This window comes from Vespula vulgaris, chromosome 1, assembly GCF_905475345.1.
Source record: "Vespula vulgaris chromosome 1, iyVesVulg1.1, whole genome shotgun sequence".
NCBI classification, from domain to species: Eukaryota; Metazoa; Arthropoda; class Insecta; order Hymenoptera; family Vespidae; genus Vespula; species Vespula vulgaris.
Window position 1 is genome coordinate 3,893,336 of NC_066586.1, and position 9,478 is coordinate 3,902,813.

At 35.3% G+C, this 9,478-nt stretch overlaps 1 long non-coding RNA gene across 1 annotated transcript; it reads left to right on the forward strand.

The window, feature by feature from the left end:
* Window positions 1–1,966: 1,966 nt before the first annotated feature.
* Window positions 1,967–8,753, forward strand: LOC127071245 (uncharacterized). Its single transcript, XR_007784952.1, has 3 exons — window positions 1,967–2,600; window positions 2,729–2,816; window positions 6,808–8,753. It is a non-coding gene; the product is annotated as an uncharacterized LOC127071245 (long non-coding RNA).
* The last annotated feature ends 725 nt before the right edge of the window (window positions 8,754–9,478 follow it).

Below are 9,478 nucleotides of genomic sequence, written 5' to 3' on the forward strand. Positions count from 1 at the left end.
TTGACACTCTACGTACAGGTATATAGAAAATTATGACAATGTTTTACATTTTTAAATAATAATCGGTGATTACTCGGAACAAATTTTTTGTTGTGATCAATTGAAGAAAGGTTTGTGTTATTTGTTCTTTCTTTTCTTTTTTTTTCTTTTTCTTTTGATTTATTATAAATAGAGCAATTCTTTTAGACGATTAATGTTTGTATCTTTTTTTTATTTTTTATTTTAAAACAATTTAATCTACGCGTTACTATAATTTTCTGATATTCATCAGTCATTAACACTCAAGTATAAAATTTTAATCTAACGTCAAGTATATCATTTTTCTCTTTACTCTTATACAAAAATTAGAACTCTTTCTTTATTTTTCAAATTATTTCGAAAGAATCAATATTCCATAATACGTATAATCACAAGTAATTTAAGGCACCGTATAAAATTCTAAATCTTAAAGATATTCTTTTTCCTCGTTTTTACATAAAAATTATAATTCTTTTTTCTTGTCTAAGTTATTTTGGAAGAATCAATATATTCCATAATATGTATAATCATAATAATGGAAGACAATTTATTGCTTCTGAAGGTGCACATAATCGGCAATAATCGGTCTGGACGCACCTGAGCCTCGTTAACGCGTTGCTTAATCGTCCTGTTCGTTGAAGAAACCCTTCACCTACTTTTCCTGTGCTCGAGATACTTACGTTCCAATCGTTGTCTCTCTCTTTCTTTCTTTTTCTCTTTCCTTCTTTCTCTTTCTCCAAGTATACAGGAGAATGCGTGAGCACGTCCGTCCTCTTTTCCCTCTCTCTCTTTCTCTCTTTCTTTCTTTCTCTCTTTCTCTCTTTCTCTCTCTGTATTCTCCCACATAAAAGAGAGCCGGCACTTGACGCGAAGGATAACGTAACGCGATCGCACGAGACTCGAACGCTCGCCATTGTCGTCGCCTTTTCTGTATCCGCACCTTCGACGAGGACGACTTTAAATAGTCACGACGTCCTTTCCAACTCCTACACATTTTCTCAATGATCATGAGCACGTAACTTGACGATCATGCTCAACAATTCTTTCTCTGTCTCTCTCTCTCTCTCTCTCTCTCTCTCTTTCTCTTTCCTTCTTTCTTTCTCTCTTTTTTTCTTTTCATCATTCTTCTTATTCTTCTCGATATATACCATCAATTAATTTATTAATTTATTAATTTATTAATTTATAAAAATACACACACAGGCGTTCAAGCGTTTATACATATATATTTTTATTTAATTATTTCTTACACATATTTATTTATTTATTTAATAATATATTTTAATTAAATTTTTCTCTTCATTAAATATTTAAGTGTTTTCTTCTTTCATGTTTTATACACGCACACACACACACACACATATTCTTTAATTAAATCTGCCACATTATGAATCTCATATTTATGAATATTTTTTTTTCTTAAAGTCAACTTGAATTCGGAATACAATGATTTCTAGATTTTGAGAATTATAAGTTCAGTCGCACGAACGAAAAGGAAGCGGGTGCTCGTACCGCGGGAATTGGGTTATGGACGCGTTCGTGGCGAAGACTAATATCTTCCCTCGGCTTCCTTTCTTTCGGTAGATCGTAGGAATATCACGGTTCGCACGAGAAACCGTACCGTTTGCACGAGAATGCCTATTTCGATTGTGTAACGTACCGTTTATTATCATTTTTTTTTTCCTTGGCAAATTTAATCGTTTTGTTGAAGGAAGACGAATTAACTTCGATCAGTTTGAAATGTTTTAGTGTCGTTAACGATGAGCTAATTTATCACGTTATAATTTCATCGTAATTTTAATGTCATTCATTCGGATTTGTGATACATAAAATACTATTAATATATATGAGGAAATTTTTAATATATATTTTATTAATGTGTATAGAATGGATCACAAGAACTTTGAAGTGGGTCAAAAGTTCTTAAATGATTTTAAAAATCAATTAATCTTTTGTAAGAACTTTTTGGCTGATTTTCTTTCCGCATTGCTAAACTATTATATGTCTAACTATATGTCAAAAGTCTCGAAAAAGATCTCGAAATTGATTTTTATCTACTCTTTACGATAATAAGATCAATGAAGTATCAATCATACGTATTATCATAATAATAATCTTCTTGTACATACGTATACGTATGATATAATTAATTATGTTATGCAAATAATTAAGAATGTAAAATTTTCGTTAATGGAACTGCGTTATTTAATTTGTTCAAGATCATGTTGTCATTCATTTATCCAATTTACATTACATATCAGAGTAATTCTAAAGGTCAGGAGTTTACACACGTGTACAAAAATGTGAATCTGCAATTTTTTTTCGAGTCGGTTATTGCTTAGTCACGCAACGTTAAATCGATAGATTTACGTAAGATGTTTATCGTAAAGAAATTTGTGGAAGATTTATACCTGCGTATAAACTTGACACACGAGGCATGCATTTTTATAAGAGCACCATCTGGTCATTATCGAATAATTTGCGGTCGATAATTTGCTGAGTTATATCACCTTTTGAACGAGCGTTAATGTTACTAACAGAGACAATCAATCGTAAAATGACCTTTCTACGACGTTGTCCACGTAAGTATAGTTAAGTAGAAATAATGGAAGTTATCATAAGAATATTTTAATTATTAAAGAAGAAAGTGACCTTCTTTAATCATTAATCATTAACGAAACAACTTCATTCTGTTTCTTTTTTTTTGCAGGATTAAGAGGTAAGCTCCAAAAAAAAAGAATGGAATACTGTAATTCAGTGTTAACGGATTCAAGACAATAGTTTCGAGATAAAAATTCGTGAGTATACTATTGTTTTAATTATCGATCTTAAATTGTTAATGAAATCGTGATGAATTTATATTAGTTTAGTAGAGAGAACAAATTCTTTGCGATTATGAAAAATAATGAAACATTCAAATGTGTCTCCTTCCTTCGATTAAATCCAATTAAAAAAAATTCAATTACAACAAATCTTTCGATGCGACGTACATAATTGATAATTTAACTATCGTCATTAACCTTAATAGACCTCGCGTCTCATGTTAAAAAAATCTAGTACGCCATAACAAGGATTATCCTGTTCCTTTACAACAAAAAATTCTCTCTCGATAGCGACTGACTTCAATTTAAATCTTCCGAGCGAAAAGCGATTAGCAGCTAGGTCGATGGTGGTCGATGCAATAAGCGAGAGAGAAACGATCTTCTTAACGAGAACGCGTGACCTCGTATTCAAGGTTAAGAGGCACGCGTGCGAACGAGCGAGTGAGAAGCGTAATTCTAGGTGCAACGACGACCTAACCGAGCAACCTATTACACTTTACGTTGTCGTACACGTTCGCGTTTTTCCTTTCAAGGTTGATGATGCATTTCCGCGAATCGTGCATTTCGTGCCAAAGAATTTTATTTCTACTAATCATAGAGAATGTTTCTTGAGTTTTTCTTATTTTTTTCTTTTGCTTCTTCTTTTTTTCCTCCTTCTTAAGTCCGACAGAAATTCTTTCTGAATTGAAAAAAAAAAAAAATAAATTAATTAATTAATAGAAGTATAGGAACAGAGAAAAATTGATTTTACAATATAGAAATTTACGGGATTAGAGATAAAGAGTTACAACAACATTTAATTATGACAGTTAGAACTATAATTAATATTAATGATAAATAATTTCGTTGATGTCGTGATATATAACTTGGTTATTTTTATATATAAATATATTGAAAAAAGGAAGGACAATAATAATGCATATTTCGCCCTAATTTTATAGGTCAGCAATTGCTACAGTAGAAGCAATAGTTACAATGAACATTTTAGTATATGTTAACCCATCGAATGGCATCTATAAATGGTTATTTCTCTCTCTTTCTCTCTCTCTCTCTTTTTGATGGATTCTTAAAAGCTACTCTCGCTCTGGGTATAGGACCATAAAACAGCTTTAATCGGTCTCCCTTTCGATTTACGACTCCGCGCTTAGGATCTTAGAAAATGATTAAGACGATCGGATCCCTAAAGTTAATGGTGATTGATGATTGCGTTTAGGGCGCTAGCTCAATGGTTGGCCTAACGAGCCCTAGATCCCTCCAGGGAAGCTGACTCACGATATCGTAGGCTATAATCTACTAAACAATCAAACGATCAACATTGATCATCGAGACCTTGACTATGACCGTGCGGTAACAGTGTATCGAAGTTCTCGGATCGAGTTGAACAGATTGAAAGTGATTTCTAAGGGATGGATGATGAATCAGTTAGAAAGGGGAAATAAAAAAAAATATATCATTTTTTCAAATAATTCTTAGGCCTAGTAGATAAGTCAAAAATGGATTATAAGTCTCGTCACTATGATCTAAAATGTTCTCGTTTGAAATAATTACCGTTTCAGAATTTTTCCACTTTCATTTTTAAACTCACCCCATATATATACACATATATATGTGTGCGTATGTGCGTGTCTACATATTTATGCATGTATGTATGTATTGGTAGTTACTACTCGTTCGTTATGCGAGCTAACGAGGGAACCGAAAAACGTTTCGACCGAACGTTACATATACACGCATACATACATATATACCCTAGACAAAAAAGGTTGTATAAGAGCATAGGAACGGCAGCTCCGAATGTTCGCCAAGAGAGTTAGTTTCAGCCCTTGTATTCCCCCCTTTGGAGGGAACCCAAGATCCCAAGAGTTTAAGTGGCGGCATAGAGGTGTATATAATAGGGGCCCTTGCGTCTGGCCCTTCGGGCTACTCTAGTTTTCTTCGTGAATTCCAGGAGAACGCTCTCGAATTCCGTTCTCCTTCGTATATAACTCTTTCTTTTTATTTCTTTTTGTTTTTGCTTTTCTTTTTCCTCCTTTTCTTCTTCTTCTTCTTCTTCTTCCTCCTCCCCTTCTTCTTCATCTTCCTTTTTCTTTCTTACTCTCCTCCTCCTTCGTTCTTCTCGACTCTCGCAAAACGATCGATTCATTCGATTGTCGATCGCGAGATTCCACCGGCGTCGGTGAACCCAAAGGGTCTCGTGACGACGACGATGATGATTATGGCTAAACCATCGACTCCATCGACTCGTCGAAAGGTGAAATATGCAAATTATTTACATGCGACCGGCCGTATACGAGATTACCTCGTTCTTGTTGAATTTATGTACATCATGGATCCCCCAACGTGCAAACCCGCATTGCTACATGATCTTTTTTTCCCTTCTCCTGTCTTCCTTCTTACTTCCTTAGGTCGTTCTTTTCTTTTTTGTTTTTCATTTTTATTTCTCTTTTTATTTTTACTTTTATACTCATTTCGTTTTTTTATCCTTCAGAAGCTCCAGATGGTACGGTTGGATGGTTGGATGGAGGTGTTAAAAAGTAAATTTATATCGTTTCTACGTAAAATGCGTGACGCAATAAAACTGTCATGGGAACGTTTCGTAGAAGGAACTCTTTATAAATCATTTCAATACGCGTGTGTCTTTCGTTTCTTTTTTATCCTTTTTTTCCCTTTCTTTTTCTTTCTTTTTTTTTTGTTTCTCTCTTACCTTTTCTTTTCAATACGTCGCGTTGAATTCGAAGACAGGTCGGTATCAAATAGAGATCACGTATGTTTATGAATGCGATTTACTTTTCTATTTTTTTTTTCTTTTCTTTATCTTATTTTATGTGGAAACGTTATAGCGTTAGATCTTCTTGTTATTTTTAGTAGACCATAATTTGGTAGATGTGTACTAATCCAAACTCGATCAAATAAATTTCTTTATAATCACCAACGATCGAATCACTCTTATCAATTTTTCACTTTTAGTCAACACCTACTTATAGGATGAATTGAGATTATTATAAATGTGTCAAAAATTGACCCAAACGAAATTTAGGATGATATTTAATACGTAAAATATTGATTTATGCGGGACATTCGTTCCACCATATGAATCATATCTAAAATGGTTTGTTGTATATTAGTGTCTTGTAACGTGACACACCCAGTATATCTTTCGTTTTGAAAAGCGACGTATCTCATTTGGCCGAGAAAGAGGAGAAGAATTAGGTACGGATACGTATAATGGAAGAGGAGCACAATATCGACTAGCCCGACGATAAATCGGCAAAACGTTCAGAATGGACTAGAGCTTCTTTTAAATTAGCTAACGCGCGCGTGGGGCTCGTTAAATATTCGGAACGAGAAAAGAAAAGTTTAAAAGAGGTAACAAAGAGAGAGAAAGAGAGAGAGAGAGAGAGAAAGGTAGATGATTCTGGCAGATACTATGAATCTGAACAAAGCTATAGATCACTATACACTGACCAATTAGGAACACTGTTCTTGCTTCCACGAAAGGGTAAAACTGGTGGATCGTCTAGTGGGTAAGAAGGTCCACCAAAAGCAAGGAATACTAAGTAGCGTTTGGAAGGAGGATAAAAAGCGAAATAAACTCTTTTCGGTATTGGCAGACAAAGGAATCAGACTCGATCTATATTTTAAGTTCGATCATCGATATTCGAGTTGAAGGTATTGACCCGATGCCGATGAGTGTATAGGGTGTAAGGAAAAAAATTATATTATCGTTCCTTCGATTTTGTATCTTTTGATTTTAGACTTGTTACATTAAAGATCAAATTTAGCTAGTTGTATTATAAATCATGTGAAAATTTAAAATGTTTAGTCCGCTTGAATTTAAAGTTTGTATTACGTTATTATATGATATTTGATACTGATTGCTGTAAGATAAGAAGTATTACCGTCGGATACTATTATTTTATCTAACTGTACGATCGTGGAACATCACTAACGTGTAACTCATCTTTAGAAGGCGTTAATTAGGATCTAACGAGAGGGTATTCGAGAACAATACCTAGGCACACCTATTGAGAGAACACTTGAAAGACAACGACGCTTTACGCGACACCTGATACCAAGAACGTTCCTTCCTTTGCCAAGAGAAAATACGAAGAGTCTAAACCAGTTTTTCCTCTTTGAAAAGAAACTCTCAGCTCTATGTAAATTATATTAAATAAAAGAAATCGTAATGTTTATGAATATTGATTAACTATTGCAGGAAATGCAATACCGAACAAGTTTCACTACTCCACCTAATGATTCTTAAAAATATATCTATAGGGTGTCCAACTTGGTACAAAGGTGTCGTTTTATCTTCCATAGGTTTAAACGAGGAACAAACAAAATTATTTTCAAGGATCTATCGATTCAATTACATAGATATCAAGAGACAGTCGATTCTCCAGGTTATCTTTATAGATACGAATAAAAAAAAATCAAAATCACGAACGAAAAACAGTGAGATTTGGCTAAATATCCTTTTAATTCGCGTTGCTTGACGAAAATTACAAAAGAAGAAAAAAAGAAAAAAAAAGAGAAAATATGAAAGAAGAGAGAAAGAAAAAAGGATAGAGAAAAAAGAAAAGAAAAATCCACGAAAATTGTAACACCCTTTATACCGGTATGGGGATATTTATTTATAGAAAAGCATGCAGAATAAATCCTATATCGAGGTTTCGCAAACTCGAATCTTATCTTTGCTCTGTGTATTTCGAAGCAAGAGTGGAGCACGATTGGAGTTGGACTTCGTAGCAGTTTTCCAAGCGATGGTACGTCGAACGATAAGGAAAGTACTTGGTTGGCTTCGACTCATTAATAATAATCGCCGATGGTCATTTATTTTCGAAAGGAAATCTCGAGGACGGCGGATAGTCGAGTTGCAGCACGGATTCACCTGCTTTACTCGTTCTTCCCCTCGTTCAAAGAGGATTCCTGTGGCTCTTTCTTGGCATGTCGCGTACCATCGCCACCACCGACGACCATTATCGGTGCGAGGAGCATCGGTAGGCGAGATCACAGCACAGCAAGAGAGCATATACATGTATACTTACACACAGCTATACCTATATATAATTGTGTGTATGCGTGTGTATATAAACGTTTGGCGTTCTCCTACGATGGCCTTGGCTCAATGTCGCGAGCTCGTTGGCCGGTTCGTTGCGTGTCGGTTCTCCTTGCAACGAAGAGAGAGACTTACGCGCGCGCACTTTTCTGTCGGCTTGTGAAATAGCCGACGCTAGTCGCGTGTGTATATGAAAGAAAAAGAGAGAGAGAGAGAGAGAGACACGTTCGGAGGGTCAAGAGGCACGAAAACACGCTTTGCTTGCACCCCGTGGGCGAGTTATAGCGGTGATTAATTTTCTCTCAAGCAAAAGGGTAGAACAGCTGCTTCCTGAGGTTCATTCATAAATTTCCTTTTATTCGATATGTTACACGAGGACCATCAAGAGCGAGCGAGCGAACGAACGAGCGAGGAAGAGAAAGAGAGAGAGAAAGAGAAAGAATTAGAATTTTCGAACTTTGTCATAGTTTTACGGCGGTGGTCTTTCACGTGGCTCGCCGGTGGCAAATTTCACCATGAGACTCTTAGCACATACCTATGTTGTATAAATTCAATGATACGATGCGATTACGAGGCATCGTTAAACGCATAGCAAAAATATGATTTCTATGGGATGTGTATATATGTATATCTATATAGGTGTACATATTCATCCTTCTAGATCGATCGATCGATCGTTTCGACTTGCTATTTCAATCGTTCTTTATAGGATAATATCGATCATTCGAAATAATAGTTAGCTCACGATATAGTAGGCGGTAGCACATCGTTCTTATACATTCATACATACATATACATATACCAACGTAAATAAATACCTATTTATATACAATATCTATATATTAATTATTTTTCTCTTACTCGATATTTTCTCTCTCCTATTCGATTCTTTTCACTTTTCTTTTATCTTCTGTTCCTTTTCATTTTTCTCTTTTTTCCTTTTATGTATAGGAAAAAGTAATATCGGTCCAGCTTGTCTGTAAATCTGTTTGATTTATTTGCGATCTCTCGGCCGAAGGTGCTTTAATTTTACGAGCCTTTCGATCTTTCGTGCGCATGTAGTAGACGGAGATAAAGAGAGAAAAAGAAAAAAAGAGAGATAGAAAGAAAGAGATAGATAGATAGATAGATAGATAGATAGATAGATAGAGAGAAAGAGAGAGAGAGAGAGAGAGAGAGAGAGAGAGAGAGAGAGCTTGGTAGTGATATTGGAAAGAAAGTAAAGCTGGACCACCGGTGTGTGCCATTAACATTCCAACGTCGCCGAACAGTTTTGTACGTTGCATAGACGTTCCCAATCCTCTCTATCTTTTTCTTTTTCTTTCTGTCTTTCTCTCCCTCTCTCTTTCTCTCTCTCTCTCTCTCTCTCTCTCTCTCTTTCTCTCTCTCTTTCTCTCTGTCCCTGTTTCTATAGTTTTTTGACGTGCGTGGAGACCGAGATGAGCGTGGAAGAGCGTAGGATAATTACGGAGCGAAAGAGGCGGTAAGCAGCCGAGGGATTTTTATTAACTATCATTAATTCTATGCTCGAGAATCATATCAAGAAATGTTTATGACGTTGCCGGATTCCTTCGATCGA